This window comes from Rattus norvegicus, chromosome 2 (assembly GCF_036323735.1).
Source record: "Rattus norvegicus strain BN/NHsdMcwi chromosome 2, GRCr8, whole genome shotgun sequence".
In the NCBI taxonomy this organism is placed as follows: Eukaryota; Metazoa; Chordata; class Mammalia; order Rodentia; family Muridae; genus Rattus; species Rattus norvegicus.
In genome coordinates this window covers 72,629,189-72,645,963 of record NC_086020.1, presented here as the reverse complement: position 1 = coordinate 72,645,963, position 16,775 = coordinate 72,629,189, and the positions used below count along the sequence as shown (strand labels likewise).

At 34.9% G+C, this 16,775-nt stretch overlaps 1 protein-coding gene and 1 pseudogene across 1 annotated transcript in view; both read right to left on the bottom strand.

The window, feature by feature from the left end:
* Positions 1–16,775, bottom strand: part of Cdh12 (cadherin 12) — a 1,234,181-nt gene that overhangs the window by 790,076 nt on the left and 427,330 nt on the right. The gene's annotated exons all lie outside the window — the stretch shown is intronic.
* Positions 818–14,148, bottom strand: LOC134485858 (large ribosomal subunit protein uL29-like; annotated as a pseudogene).

Here is a 16,775-nt window from a genome sequence, read left to right as displayed (position 1 = left end):
CTACATCCGGTTCCTGTTGGCCTGCACTTCTTTGCTTCATCCATCTTGTCTAATTGGGTGGCTGTATATGTATGGGCCACATGTGGAGCAGGCTCTGAATGGGTGTTCCTTCTGCCTCTGTTCTAAACTTTGCCTCCCTATTCCCTGCCAAGGGTATTCTTGTTCCCCTTTTAAAGAAGGAGTGAAGCATTCGCATTTGGCCAAACCCAGTTTTTAAAATGTCCTATCCTTTTATGGGAACCACATGATTTCTGCTTTTACTCCCCCTTTACGTATTGCAAGATCTTCCTTCTGTATAGTTTGCTATATGTGTACTCTTTCATTTTTAATAATATTTGTCTGTTCCTTCTTGCTGTGCCTAAGATTTTGCCAGCCTTTTGATGTTTTAATTAGTGCAGAAAACAAACTTGCTCAAGACTCCTAGAAGGAAATAACTTCAAGTGAATGAACATTAGATAAATTTAAGTTTTATTTTTCTTCATTATTTATAGTTAATACAGAATTGGTTTTGAGCATGTAAACAGATGTATGTTACTTATGATTTATTTGTTTAAATACAGTTCAAAATGATTAAAGAGAAGAATTTAGTGTAACACAAACAAACCAAATAATGTGTGGATATTAAAACAAAACATGGAGTTTACTATTGCTTTAGTGGAAAGAAGTTGCTTTAAGAAAATCGATTCTCTAGTGCCTTCAGGAAATAATAGAGCTGTTTGTTGTCTACATAAAATCAGATAAGCTGTGGTTTCCCATCAGGCACGATTTCATAATGAACAGAAAAGAGGAAATGGATACCGTACTACTGTCAGAGGTACTATTGGGAATTCATGACTGTTATCGTTTGAGAGAGTTGGTTTTCTCCCAGGACATGATCCTAGTATATTTTCCACGCTAAACTGGTTGATCCAGTCCCAGTGTACATATGTACAGAACTCATTGAATTCATTGGGTTATAGAAGAAGATTTTTGGCTAAAGTAATGGCTTAACAAAAAAATAAATATCAATCTAACCCAATACCCACCTATACCACTATTAGAATATACTCAAAAGATGCTCCGTCTTACCACAAGGACACTTGCTCAACTATTCTCATAGCAGCTTTATTCATAGTAACAAAAAATCCAAATAACAAAAAACAAACTGGAAACCACCTAAATGTTTCTCAACTGAATAATGAAAAAAGAATTTATTTACACAATGGTTTATTATCTATATTTTTAAAAAAATAAAATTTGTAAGCAAATGTCTGAAACTAGAAGAAAATCATTGTGAGTGAGGTAATCCTGACCAAGAAAGAAAAACTTGCTAAATAATCACTTAAATGTGTATATTAACTTTTACATTAGGATAACCATGCTACACTCCACAGACTCAGAGAAGCTAGGCAATTTTCAGTTAGCCTAGCCCTGACCTTAGACCTGCCACAAGTGCACATGTTTTATTGGCCCAACACTGAACTACTTGAATTACAGAAACTGAGAAAAGTATCTGGCCTACATTTGTTCAACTCATTTGTAATTGAACACTGAGCATTAAATAACTCCTGTAGTTTTAGAAAATATTTGTGACTAAAAGCATCAGTCTTCACAGTGCTGAATTGTAGATGAGATGTTTATCAAAATTAAGCTTGAGAATATGAATTGTTTCTTTTTGTGTATGTGTTTTATTTTGGATGAATTCGTGAAAGAGCAGCTGTGAAAAGAGTTGTTATCATAGTAACTGTGATTTCATACTAAAGCCAGAGAACTGTGGTTTCACAGTATTAGACTCAGAACACTTCGAAGTTAATGACTCACACTATATTCTAGAGATTTCTAAGAGTGAACTGATACATTTTGAGAAACAATACTGAATACTATATATATACTTCTCTCATACAATGCATCTTGCTTTGTTCTCATACCTTTACTTGAAAATGTTCATTGCAGAAGTCACTGGTCTGGTTCTAGGGCTCTGTTTTCTGCTAAATTATCAATAATGGATCCACACTGGGACGTCTCTAGAATTTCCTGTTAATGTGAGTCATGGAGATCCTAAAGCTTTGAATCTGTAGCTAGCAGTTCACTGATGGGGTAGATGAAGGGTTGGGCCAACTCAAAGCCCTGAATCTGGGCCTGGATAGTAGCTAAGTTAGGCAGGCAGCCTGCTCTCCTGAACCCACCCCACGGGGTAAACCACCAGGGCAAACTCGCCAAAACGGCCACAGCTAGATCATCCAATGTGCCAGCCTACAAGAACCAAGGCCATCTCTACTGTTTTACCCAGTTAAGGTGAACAGTCTGCTTGCCTGGTGAACGGGGAAGCTAGATCTGTGGCTCTCATGACCTCTGGACTATCTCTCCTACCTGATACACGTGGTGATGAGGAGGCCATTGTACTCTTGCTGAGGATATCATAGGGGAGAGAAGGGACAGTGCCAGTACCCCTGAGTGCTGTATTCAGTGAGGTGTGGAGACAGCTCTGCATACCTCCTACACATCAAAATAGTCCCTGGAGGCAGCCCAGACCCTTGGTGTCATCATAGCCCTTAGCAGTAATATGAGCCACAGACAATGCAGATACTTACTTCTTCATGGTCACCTACAGAGGCATGGCCCTTAGTGAGACCAAGAATTCACCATGGCTTCAAGTAGCAGGGCAGGCTACTTACAACTGTCTATTCCTCTCCACCTCCCGCTCTACAGCACCCAAACCACCTCCTCCCTCCTCTCTCTAGTTGTGCCTCTCTTCACAGACAGCAAACCATTCTGCTTATCTTTTATCTTTCTCTTTTCTGTGCAGTATATACTGGCATATCATAGTGGCTCCCATTCTAGGCAGGCCACAAAGCTGTGGTGGGCCTCTGGGTATCTTCTGCCAGACAGCTTTCTTGGTTTTCTATTTCTGGTTTCTGACTTAAACATTATACATGTTTTGAATCTGTCAGAGCAGTAATCTTGTAGAAAATAATTACAATGGGATGGAATAATCATCATAAATTATTGCTTAAAATTACATAATAATAATCTTACATTGACTTTTTTGTTTAAATATAAAAATTCATATTCAAAATGAATGTGAAAATTACATATTTCATTGTGTATATTTTGAGAATGAAATTACCATCAAAATTTAGTTGAATTTTTAGACAAAGTTTGAAAATGACTGTTATATTGGACATAGGAACCCTTGTTATTAACAGCTGTTCACAGCTGTAAAACACTTCAAATTCCTAGATCAACTATATAAAGCAGAAATGTATAAATGTTTTCATGTAAAGTCAGAAAGTCAAATGAAAAGTCATTTTAATATGGCATGAAGTGACTAACTCAATGTGTGTGTGTGTGTGTGTGTGTGTCTGTGTGTGTGTGTGAAGTACTACTCACTTCTCCTATAGTATATTTTTCATATTGATACTATATGAATTGTCAATATCATGAGACAGTGGTGACATAAAACCAAGAGATGAAAGCCTGGGACAGAAATCCATCTATGACATTGAGTATTGTACATTATCAACTTTATTATCTTACACACTGTCTTCATTTTAACCTTCTTCTTACTGTGATTTTCTTTTACAGCCTTGAATATTTGAATCGGTTTAAATGTTACAAGGCATGAATCTGGCTGTGGAGTCTGTTACTCATGTTAATTCTGTATTGTAACACTAGCTACTATGTATGAACTCTCGACTTTTTATTCTATTAATATTGATGTATTTGTGTTTGAAGATCCCATGCAGCTGTTCAAAATAGAAGTTGTGAGGACTGTTGAATTAAAAATCAGTAATATTACAGCCATCCAATTAGATAAGATGGATAAAGCAAAGAAGTGCAGGCTGACAGGAAACGGATGTAGATCTCTCCTGAGAGACACAGTCAGAATACACCAACTACATAGGCGAATGCAGCAGCAAACCACTGAACTGAAAATGGGACCCACATTGAAGGAATCAGAGAAAGGACTGGAAGAACTTGAAGTGGCTCAAGACCCCATATGAACAACAATGCCAACCAACCAGAGCTGCCAGGGACTAAGCCACTACCTAAAGACTATACATGGACTGACCCTGGGCTCCAACCTCATAGGTAGCAATGAATATCCTAGTAAGAGCACCAGTGGAAGGGGAAGCCCTTGGTCCTGCCAAGACTGAACACCTAGTGAGCGTGATTGTTGGGGAAAGAGTGGCAATGGGGGGAGGATGGGGAGGGGAACACCCATAAGGAAGGGGAGGGGGAGGGACTAGGGGGAAGTTGGCCCGGAAACCGGGAAGGGGAATAACAATCGAAATGTAAATAAGAAATACTCAAGTTAATAAAGATTAAAAAAAAAAGAAAAAAATCAGGAATATCAAGAAGAACATATCATCAGTTTTTTGCATAATAATATAAAAGAAGCTGAAATAACCAACTCCAAAACACCTGTTTTGCATTTAGAGTTTGAAAGGCATTACCAGTTCCAAGTTGGGTGTAACACAAATAAATAAAAATAAATATTGTCAGTCTTAAGTTACCATATCCAAATTCCTTAAACATGCAAAACATGTATGTTAATGATATATATATAGAAGAGATAGTATCTTGACCTTTTTTCTATATGTGTTCAGATGTCATAGGCATTGTGTTGACCTATTTCTCATGTTAACTCATGCTAGAATTATGTATCTAGTTTCTTTGTCTTCTTTAGGGTCCATGCTCTAAGACTAAATTTATTCAAATGTTCTAGATTGTTTTATATATAGCTACAGGCACAGAATTCTCATTTTTCATGCTCTCTCACAAACCCTTATGCTACTGTTCAGACTTGTGACAGAGGCAATAAAATATCATAGTCTACCTCTTCTGGAAGCCTCTTCTAGAACCAAAGCTGCTGCTACAATTAGTCACTTGCACCTTAACACCGAGGCATAGATGTCATACACAGAATGAGCCCACAGTGACTTTCAAATCTCAGCCCTCTCATGAAATTTAAAAGGAGCAGAACAATTACATTCAGGTTGATAGTTAAGGACTCTCAGGCAACAGCTGCCAATTATTTTCCATATTGTCAACATGGGGACAGTAAGCAATCTTGGGAACATAATCCCTTTCCTTTCCATAACTCAGCTCAGAAACTGAAAGCTTTTAATTTCACAGTTTGATTTGATTTAAAGTATATTCAGAAATTGTCAGTCTATCTTACAAATGTTTTGAAATAAATACATGTGGTTATCCCATTTAAGTGTTCTGCATAATGTTCGGATGAAAAAATGGTTATCAGAAAAAACAATTCATATTGAGTAAAGTTCAGTATTCATTGTTCATAAGCAGAGGGTAATGAATTAGTTTTATTTGTAGCACAGTTTTGCTGTGCGTCTTTTGGTAGTTTGAGATCGTAATGTAATGTTTACTTCCAGCATGTAATTTATAATTTCATACACATGTGTATACATACACAAAAATACATACATGTGAAAATTATAGATGTATGTGAACATATGCCTTAAGTGATTTTTAGATGTCTATATTTTAAATGCAGATACGGAATTTGGCATGCATGAAAAGAAAATGATAGTTTAACTGATTTTGGAACAATGTAAAGAATCAATAATTTCTTAGTTGTCAAAAAATAGCAGTCATATAAAAGTAAAATAAAATATAAAGGTGTTTTCAACTAAAATATCCTTTAAAATTATATACAACATCATAGGAGGAAAAGTAAGACAAAAAAATCTCCGAATCTATAACTTCAAACCCCAGAATAATCACTCTCTAATGTCATTATATTGCAAACATTACATAGTTTTCTGGTACCTATCTGGGAATGTGTGTGCACACTCTCATATACAGGTACATAGTATTTCATTGCTACATCATTTATTTAATTTTCCTATATCTATGGAGTGAAGGACTCTAATTCTCATAGTTAAAAGCATCTGGGATACTTGTTGCTGTTTTTCTAATAGTTTAACTAAGCAAATATTATTCACGACATTAATTGGCATCACTATAAAAAGATGTTTGTTCTACCTGATGGTCTGAGTCCTATAAAAAGAGTATGCCTGACAGCCTACTTTTTTTTCTAAAAATGCAGTGATCAAAGTTGTTGAGGCTGTCTTGGGATTTTTAGAGTTATTTTATGGAAAAGCTTCAGACAGTGTTTACCTGGCTTAAGAACGGCTTTTAATCTTTCAGCTGAAAAGAAGTTATGACTTGGATAAAATGGGATATAATCCCCAAAGCCTTATTTCCTTTTGGTTGCAGTACTCAGTTGACATACATAAAGAATTGTAAACAGAAATGTGTTTTCAATACCAAATTCTATTTCAAGAATATCTAAGATAATGGTTAAGTATTAATTAAACTCTTCTGAATGTCATCTAACATTCCTTTCAGTAGGTAAACAATTTCAAATTTAGAAAGAGATAATCATGAAACATATCTTGTCCCATGAGGGTATCAGGTGTCATAACAGAAATGAATATACCATCTAAGCACTGCAGAGAGTAATGGCATTTGTGTAAGAAATAATAGATTTATTTTATTTTTTGAAAAGCAATCCATGATGTTTTATATTATTTCATCCCTAATATAATGATGAACACTATAATCCCTTTTTATATCAACAAACACAAATTATATTTCAAATAAAATTACTGGTATAATGTACAGATCCTATTCTCCGTACTCATACAGTATTAATAAATAGAGCTAACCACTGAACTGAGAACAGGACTTCCGTTGAAGGAATTAAAGAAAGAATTGAAGGAACTGAAGGGGTTTGAGACCCCATGAGAACAACAATGCCAACCAACCAGAGCTTCCAGGGACTGAACCACTACTGAAACACTACATATGGACTGACCCATGGCTCCAGCTGCATATGTAGCAAAGGATGCCCTTGTTGGGTCACCAGGGGAAGGGGAAGCCCTTGGTCCTGCCAAGGTTGGACCCCCAGTGCAAGGGAATGTCAGGGGGGCAGTAAGAGGGTGGATGGAGATTGGAACATACTTATAAAAGAAGGGGAGACGAAGGGGGTAGGGTCTTATGGACAGGAAACCTGGAAAGGGAATAATATTTGAAATGTTAATAAAGAAATATCCAATAAAGTATAAAATAAAATAAAAAAAGAAGCTATACCTTCTAATCAACATGTCAGGAGCCATCTACAAAAGGCTAAGACTGGCAGAGAGACTTCCTGGGGGTGGCTCCTTTTTTGCACTGACTAAGATGGGTGAACCCCAAAAAACAAAGGTCCCAAAGAAACTTAATCTCATGATTCTTTCTTGCAGCTGATATGCTTTTTCTGTCATTATTTAATTAGTATAATAACATCTGAGCATTAGCCCACCATATTGAGCACACTTCCTGCAGATCAACTAAAAGATGAACTTTTGTGAATTAATGATATTTAGAAGTAATAATGCTTTTATAGAGTTCCTGAATTGACTCAAATAATTGTAGGAAGCTTTAAGAGGTGTTCTTAGTTGCTTTGCTAGAAAGATGTAACAAAGTTAGAAAGAAGAATAAAATTTGGCCACTACTTATAGTAGAAATACAATAAGCTTTCATAATTTCTCCAAAATGAGAAATAGGCTTAGGACAAATTTGTGTTCAAAGAATGAGATTTAGGTCCAAGGATGAAGCCATAGTTGCGGACTGTGCTAAGGCAAGGTCATTTAAAACAGTTGCTTTGAATGTATAACGAGCATAGAGCATAGAGAATGAAAAACGTTGCTTTGAACTTCATATCAACATCCTTCTATAACTCCCATTTTAGTGTAACACTTTTTCTATGAGGTAATTTTCTACAAATGTCCAGAGAAAAGAAATAAAGATGATGAAATTGCTTGGGGAGCTCTATTTAATCTATCAATCCAAATTGCATATATGCAAATGTCTGTTTCTACGTACATATGTGGGTTTATATGTACATGTATGTAAGCATGCATGAACTCTTGTGGAGTTGATTCAGACAAATGGCTGGGCCTGGCCAGAATACATGTATGTAAATGTATGTAAGTCAGTGCATGATTATCTGTGTAAGGGATTTTAATTCCTTTTCTTTCCTTCTATTCTGGATCACAAAGAGTTAACCAATCAAGCCAGCTGGGAGGCTTCATGCTGCCTGGACAGAGAAGGGAGCCCTAGCAATAAATAAATCCTTTACCTAATCCCCTGCTGCTATGTGTTAATCACTAAGACAAGCGAGTTTTCAGCCACATAATAAGCAAAAGAGTGTCAGGTCTCCAGAAAAAGTCGGCTAATAGGTCTCATGCAGTTAGAGACAGTTACAAGACCAGAGTGTTAGTCTTCTAGCCTTGCTCAAAGGCTGTGTCCCAACTCAATTCATTCCTCTCTGGCCATACAGAACCCCAGCATTAACACAATTCCTTTAATTCTGGAAAAATGTTTATTAACTTGGAACTTAATAGACAAGAAAGTCTCTTTAACACACAAAAAAAAACTTATGGAAGACTTTCCCTGTGTGATACAGAATGAATCTGAGTGAATTCATGGGAAATGTCACAAAGTGCTCCTGTGACTGAAGACTAAATTGTGGGGAGTGACCATACAAAACTTCCCCAAACACAAACATAATTTTACAACATGATTTTATGTTAAATGAGATTTTAAATTAAATAAAATGATTAAATTAAGAAATTAAATAATGTCTTGATCAATACAAATTATTAGGTTAAATCAATGTGTGAAGATCAAGCAATATACAAATACTATCAAAATAAAATGTTTCCCTTGTTCACTGATCCTATTGTCCAAATATATCAGTTAAGTAAAATTCACTGTTTCCTTGTCCTTGTGTAATTTATAATATAAATGGCTACTTGCCTTAGACAAGAAGTATTGCAGCTTACATTTTAGTCATAAATATCAATTTTTTGAATAGTAAAGGATAAATAATACTTCTTTTATGTGTGCCTCTATGGATGTTTGTGTTTGCTTGTGTGTGCATGCCTGCTTATATGTGTGTGTGTGTCTTAGGATTATGAAGAATATGTATGTGATATAATTGTTTGTCCACATTTATATGTTTAAGTATGTATGTGCATGTACCAGGACAAACACATGGAAGTCAGTTTATAAACCAAATTTAAGTTCTCATATTCCAGAAGTATTGTGTTTCCTGCTTTGTAAGCTAAGCTAACGGGCCCTTGATGTTCCAGGGATTCAGGATATATGCCCCACCCTTCTTCCTTTTATGAGAACTGGCCTTACAAGGAAGTGATAACAGACCCAAGTTGATTGATATATTTTCTGTGATTTTGAACTTAAGCACACATATTTTCCCAGGGAGTATTTCATTCACGAACTATCTCACTAGTCCTCTTCCCTAACAACATCTCTGAAATACAACACTCCTCCAGATGTTCCAATTTCCTTACTATCTCCCGTAATGGCTGGTAAGAATATTAGGGGTATTGAAATCTAAGTGTGAAGGAAGAAAAGGAAAGTCTTTGTTTAGATAGTGCTTTCCTTGTCACTTAACAAATTAGCATGCTGACCTGACCATAAATTAAAGTTAATTATTTTTTATTTTTCTCTGTATCAAATCTTCATAACTTCCTTCCCTATTCTACTCTGCCTTTAATATCTTACTTACATTTGCTTTGATAATGATAGATGTGTTTTTCAACAAACAAGTCTACTATTCATAACTATTTCTTTTAACCTCTTAGCATGTCATTGCGTCTATCTAACTTGGTTTCCCTAGTGTCTGGTAGCCTTCCTCTAATAATATAGGCTGTCACTTTTATAAACCCCTTCAAAAACAATCACCAAACCGTTGTTAGGAGAAATCCGGGAAAAGCGCTCTGAGGCCATTCAAGTAATATCTATGTATTCTATGTAATGAGCAGAAATCCTAACTCTTACGTTGAACTGCTTCAATTTACATCCCAGAGATTCTCTGCATTCTCTGTGTTAGGAGACACATGGATTTGTCTGGTTACACAGAAGCTGTCCTTTACATTTGATGATCCCTAATGACCTAAATGAAATAAAACCTTTATCTATTCACACTTGGGTTAACAAATAATTCAATGGTAGATACTTTCTTGGAATAGGAAGTATATTTGTCAATATGCACCCTTCTTTATATGCTAGGTAAAACAAAGCAAATACCTTTATAATGCTGAACATAAGTAAAAGATAACATGAATTTTTTAGTACGAATGACCTAATTCCAACTGAGTAGCCAATTAAACTTAATATGCAATAAAATTTCTTTTTCTCCCACCAAAATATGTTTGCTGCATTTAGTTAATCCCCAAAACTCTTTATTATATTATTCTATTTAATTGTTACTGGCAAGTTTAAGAGGAAGAAACAAAAGGGATATTCAGACAATCATAAGGAAGAATCCTGTCACCTCAGTGACATAACTCATTCTAAACTTACTCATATAAATTACCAGTGAACATTTACAAAGCCTGGCAGATGACTAATGTAATTTCATTTTGTAAATCTTAGACTGACAGAGAGATCAAATATATCCAATTAATGTGGGTAATGACAATAGCAGACTTCATCGTCCATTAAAAGATCAAGTCTATGCTTGTTGAACATCATCACTTCAAATCTTGGTCATATCAAAACAAGGAGAATAAAAAATCAAGTTTAAAGATTATATTGTGTATGTCCTACTATATCTTTCAGTGTAAAACAGCATTCAGTGCATAAAAACTATATAAGCACAATTTTGAAAAATAATAATAAAAAGATATCCCTAGAGGAGGACATTCAACATATATGAAGTTAAATACAAGCAAATATCAAAAAGCCATTATCTAATAAATTGTACAATTTCTATAGTGAACAAATATAGCAAGATCTTTAATTATTAGTTTGCTTAAATTTCTTAACAGGAAAATTAATTTAACCTCTCTGGATTTTTTAATTTTAAATTTTATCTTTATTATTTTTTACTGGTTATTTTATTTATTTATATTTCAAATGTCCTCCTTTCGGGTCTCCCTTCCACAAACCTCCCATCCCATCCTCCCTCCTCTTTGACTCTATGAAGATACTTCTGCACCCACTTTCTTACTCCTGCCCACTGCTCAAGCATCCTCCTACACTGGGGTTATCGAGCCTTCATAAGACCAAGGGACCCCTCCCATTGATGACAGATAAGGCCATCCTCTGCTACATCTGTAGCTGGAGCCATGACCCTCTCCATATATACTCTTTGGTTGGTGGTTTAATTCCTGGGAACTATAGGGGGTCTGGTTAGTTGATATTGTTGTTCTTCCTATGGGGTTGCAATCCCCTTTAACTCCTTCATTCTTTCCCCTAACTCTTCCATTGGGGTCCCTGGCTCAGTCCAATTGTTCTTCACTGTGAGTATCTGCATCTGTTTTAGTCAAGCGCTAGCACAGCGTCTCAAAGGACAGCTATACCAGGCTCCTGGTAAAAAGTACATTTTGGCATTAGCAATGGTATCAGAGTTTGGTGTTGGCACATGAGATGAATCCCTAGGTGGAGTAGTCTCTGGGTGGACTTTTCTTCAGTCTGTGCTCCATTTTTGTCCCTGTGTTATGTTTAGACAGGAACAATTCTAAAAATTGTGAGATGGGTGGATGGCCCCATCCCTCAACCTATACCTATTTATTTGAGGTGCTGTACCTATCTATTTGAGGTGGTCTCTACAGGTTCTATCTCCCCTTTGCTGGATATTTGGGCTAATGTCATCCCAGTTGGTTTCTGGGAACCTGTTGCTTCCCTGGCACTTGGGTCTTTCTAGTGGTTTTATAGTTTGTGGTATAATTTGATAAAACATCCCTAAGGAAAATATCAAAAGATAGTATTTGTCTAACTTTTATGGGAATAAAAGAGGGTGATCCTTGATTCAAACAACTTATAATTCCTTCATATTTCAGAACATTTCTTGTAGTATCTTCAAATATGTAAGGATTTTGTTTCTAGTGAATACTAGCCTCAGAAGTAATGTACAGGTAGATGTTTTATTATATTTTTCATAAGGTGTCAAATCAACATATGTCAATTGTGTTAGTAGACAAAAGGAATCTTTATTCATCTCAAGTATCTTCATGTATTAAAAATAAGACATAAAATTAAAATGAAAGATTTAAAAAGAAAAAATGTATGAAAGGCATGAAAGAATTCTAGTCAACTACAGACATGTGTCAAATACATTGTTAGCTTATGTTTAGACATACTAAGTTTGATTTTCTGTTGTAGGATTTTACATCAAAATACATCATACAGTTTGGTAAGAAACAAGCACATCTATCAAAAGAAAATTGCCCTGCAATTATTCTTAATTACAAATGTGATAGGCTTTCATACAAATGTGAATAAAATATTTGGAAGAGGTTCTTTCTAAATAGGAAATACATTTTTATATAATATATTTTAATCATTGTCTTTACTTCCTTGTTTCCTCTCAGATCTATTCCACTCTCCCCCTTCCCCCGCAGTCCTGCAAAATTCTATACATTCTGCCTTCTTTTTCTGATCTTCTTTTGAAAATCAATGGCATATATAAAGAAAATGAAACAAAAAGTAAGAGAAAATGAGTAGGGGAAGAAAGTACATGTGAGGAAAAAGATAGACAGACAAATACAACATGGACACACAGAGCACAAAGACAAAGACACACATACACAGACACACACACACTCTCACACACACTCATACACACATCACACACATACACACACAAAGAGACACACATACACACAGACAAATACACAAAAACCATAAAAGCACAAAACCAGAAACCATAAAACATAGACAAATACCAGTAATGTAAAACATGTACAAACCGTTATGAGACAAAAACAAAACAAAATAATGTTGAGTTTATTTTCTAGTGGTCATCTACCACTGGAAAGAATATATATACTTTTTGAATGAAATCTTTAATACTTTGAATTCTTATACCTTGAATTCTTTTTTAAGAAAGAAGCATGAGTACCCTCTTTGTGGTCATGTCCACTAAACCTAATCTTTTTTTTTTTTTTGGAAAAGAACTTATGCTGATCTTGAAATATTTAAAATTATTCTGTTTGATAATTACAACTATGTTAACAAGACATCTGTAATACCATCATAATTTTAACTGATAATGTGTATCTTTGCCTAAAGGAATAGTCTCAGGTATCCGTAGATTCTTAACTTAAAAATCATAGAATTCAAATTCTTATAGCTACTTACATCTTTGAGATTAAACATGTATCAGGAGAACAACTTTGAAATGAAATGATACTTTTAGATTTAAATGAGACCCGTAAAAACCTGAATGTCATTAATGCTGGGCTCCCAGCCCTTATGCATACCAATGAAGAAAAACCCTATATTGGGGAAACATCAAGACTACATCTTTACTTGGATTTTATGGACTACATTTTTTAGTGTACCAAAGGAATCGTGATAAACCATGCTGCCTCTAAAAGGAATAGTATATTGACAATGTCACACTACAGAGAATTCCAGAACTCCATGTAAAGCTTCCCCTACCATTCGTTTCTGCTTGTGATATGAAACATTTTGCAATTTTATTTTCCTGTCAATTTCTTGTTCATTATTTGTATTAGAGATATCCTATATGTTTTAAAAGTGTCTTTGAAGCTACTATAATAAAACAATAAAATTTTATACATTATTGTGAAAATAGAATGGACTAAGTATGCTTATTAACTATCTCATTAAGTTCCTGAAGATACTTTTGTTATTGTTATTGTTGTTGGTGGTGGTGTGTTTTGTCAGTCTTGCACATTATTGTCCTTGTTATCTCAGACCTTGAGGTCATACTTGCACAGTGAGTGCAACCGCTCCTTCCACGGCTTCTTCTTGGTCCTCAGCTTCTATTCCTGCTTGGTGAGCCGGAATTGCATGCCTCTATTCTTGGGTTTCAGGTCCAGGGGCTTGTACTCCTTTTCCCTTGTAGAACTTCCTTAGATTTTCTTTTTGAGTCTGATTAATGACAATGAGGACACGGGTGATGGAATTGTGTTTGACTCGTATCTTGGCGAGCTTGGATGTGGTGCCACCTGTCACTTTGGTGACACGAAGCTGGGACAATTCCACCTTCAGATTATGCAGTTGTTTCAACAGCTCCTCCTCCTCTTTGCGGCATAGGTCCTGAGCTGCATTGTTCACAGCTGAGGCCGCCTGGTTCAAGAGCAAAGCTCCAGAAGATACTTAAAGGTTCATTTCTGTACCTCCTGACCTCTCTCCTCTCAAAATTTTAATTTATATTTACGATGCTTTGAAATCAGTGAATAGTATGTTTAAAAAGCACTCTGTATGACTATTATTTTTTTAAATTTTCCATGCTAACTGTCCTTTGAAGTTTACATCTTTTTATGTATTTGGCATGGTCTTGCCACATGTAACTTCCTGGTTCACATTTAAAAATAACTACATGGATAAACACTTAAAGGCTCAATAACACCATGACCTAAAGTGAATGAAACTTCCCCTTCATTCTAATATCTGCTAAGCAGTCTTCTCCATCCTGTCTATTCAAGACAAACTCACAGAGCTTTCATGTGTTCATTGCTAATACTTATGTCTTTATTTAGTACATTTTTGCATCTACATCTGAAAAGCCTTGCATGTGTTTGTTTGCTTGCTGGCTTGCTTTTTACTATATTACATGTAACTTTGGCTCCAAGTGTGAGGATAAATGCTGAACTTCTCTTCTTGCCTATGTCCTTGTGCTGTATTTCTCACTAGGCTAAATCTCTTTTTAAAATATGAAATCAATTACATGTTGTATTTTCTCTACATTAAAATCACTATTCAGTGCTCCTGGCTGAAAATGGCTGATTCCTTAATCTAGTAAATTGAAAAAAAGTGTTTAGCAGTTGAGGAATTCCCAATTTTTTTCTATTCAGTTTATTAATGTAACTTATAACATGATACAGTCTCCGTCAGAACATAGTTGTTCTCTGATTGAAAAAATAAAGTTACCAGTTTCCTTTTTTATTTAGTATCTTTATTCCTAGCCTTATTTTCAAAGAGTCATCGCTCATTCTTTACTTCAGTCACCAACCAGTAATCTGTTCATATATTTTTCTGCTTTTATTTTATGTGTTCATTTATTGCTGTATTGTATTTTCTTGATACATATGTTTTGTGCCTCATAGAATAGGGATATTAATTACTATACTAACTATACCAATGTCAATACTAAAAGTAATACTGAAAATATTGTAGATATGCAATGAGAGCAGGGTAAACAGGTAAGTGAATGAGTAGATCATTTTCAAGATTAAAACATAATGTTTTCCAAATAAAATAAGCATATTATCTGCCTTGCTATTAAAATAAATCAATTAAACTTTTTACAAAAAAATATAACAAATTAGATACTATAGTAATAAGACATAAGTCAAATCTGTTATATACTACCTTTCTGTAAACAGATGTAATATTTGAGATTTCACATAAGTGCATTTACTGTCACACAATAAACATATTTTTGTGCAAAAGAATTGAAAATACCAACATATCATAGGGCTAAAAAGAGATCGTATATACTTTAAAGACCATTTATACTTCTGACATAATTCATCCTATGTTGTTGTTCTTATTAGTCTCACGATTTTATCAGGACTACCCTTGGTTATCCTTACATCAGTTAAGATAGACTGGGTCCTGCTGTGATAACAAATGTTATCGTAGGCTTAGTGGCTTATCAACCCAAAGCCTTATCTTCCCCTTGTTTCTAGTATATACCAGATAATGTCACAGTTAAAATTCTTTTCCATGTGGTCCCAATACAGAATAACTATAATTTCTACCTTTTTCTATCTCCAAAAGAGAAAGGATTTTGTTTCTGCAGTAAAATTATTGTGAAAAATATTCTGGTCAGGAAATGACACATCTTTCTTTGACTTGAACTGAGCATAGACATCCTTACAATCAAGTATTACGGTGTAAAATATCACTATGTCCCTGAAAAAACAATTCAAATTGTTTACTGAAAAACTATAGTGACAGATATAACAGAGTTCTGAATATATATTTATGAATGGACTCCTGTTGTTATACTTTGCTCTTCCTTACAATCAAAGGCTTAACTTTTGTTAGTTTACATAAATAGCTACCCTGAAATTTTCACTCATGTAAAGTATCACAGATTTGTAATTTCATAGATTATCTTTCATTCTACAGCTCCTTCCAGCTATCCTCACTCTAACATCTTTCAGGATTCCTGACTCTCAAGTTCATAGACTCTTTTTCATTATTTCTAATTTACTCTGTGTGTGTGTGTGTGTGTGTGTGTGTGTGTGTGTGTGTGCGTGTGTGTGCGTGTGTGCATGCACATGTGTGTGTGTGTGCACATAATACTACTTGCTGAGTTAATTTTTGTTGTTTGCGTCTATATAGTCTCCATAAAAAATACACTGCACTGGAAAACCTAAAAATTCCTAACAGAGGTTAAAGGTTAACCAATAATGGTCTAATATGTTACATTTTAAGTGGCTCATTAATAGTTTACTTAGTAATGGTCTATTCATATAACTGGTTTGTAAATCTGATTTTTCTGTGATTCCAAATTATTCCAAATGATATGTCTATTGGAGAGAATTGGGTATTGAAATCACCCATACTCACTTTGATGACATTAATCTGTGATACTTTTTAGGCTATAGTGTCATGCACAGAATTGAAGCTTTTTTAATAATAGTTTTATTATTAAACTCTCTTTTTAAATATTTATATGTTTAACCACGTGTTTGTGCTTTTTTCATCCTTGGTCAGAGAACCTTCCTTGGCAGTAGGTAGCAGTTAATGCAGAGTCTCATAACTACTTAATA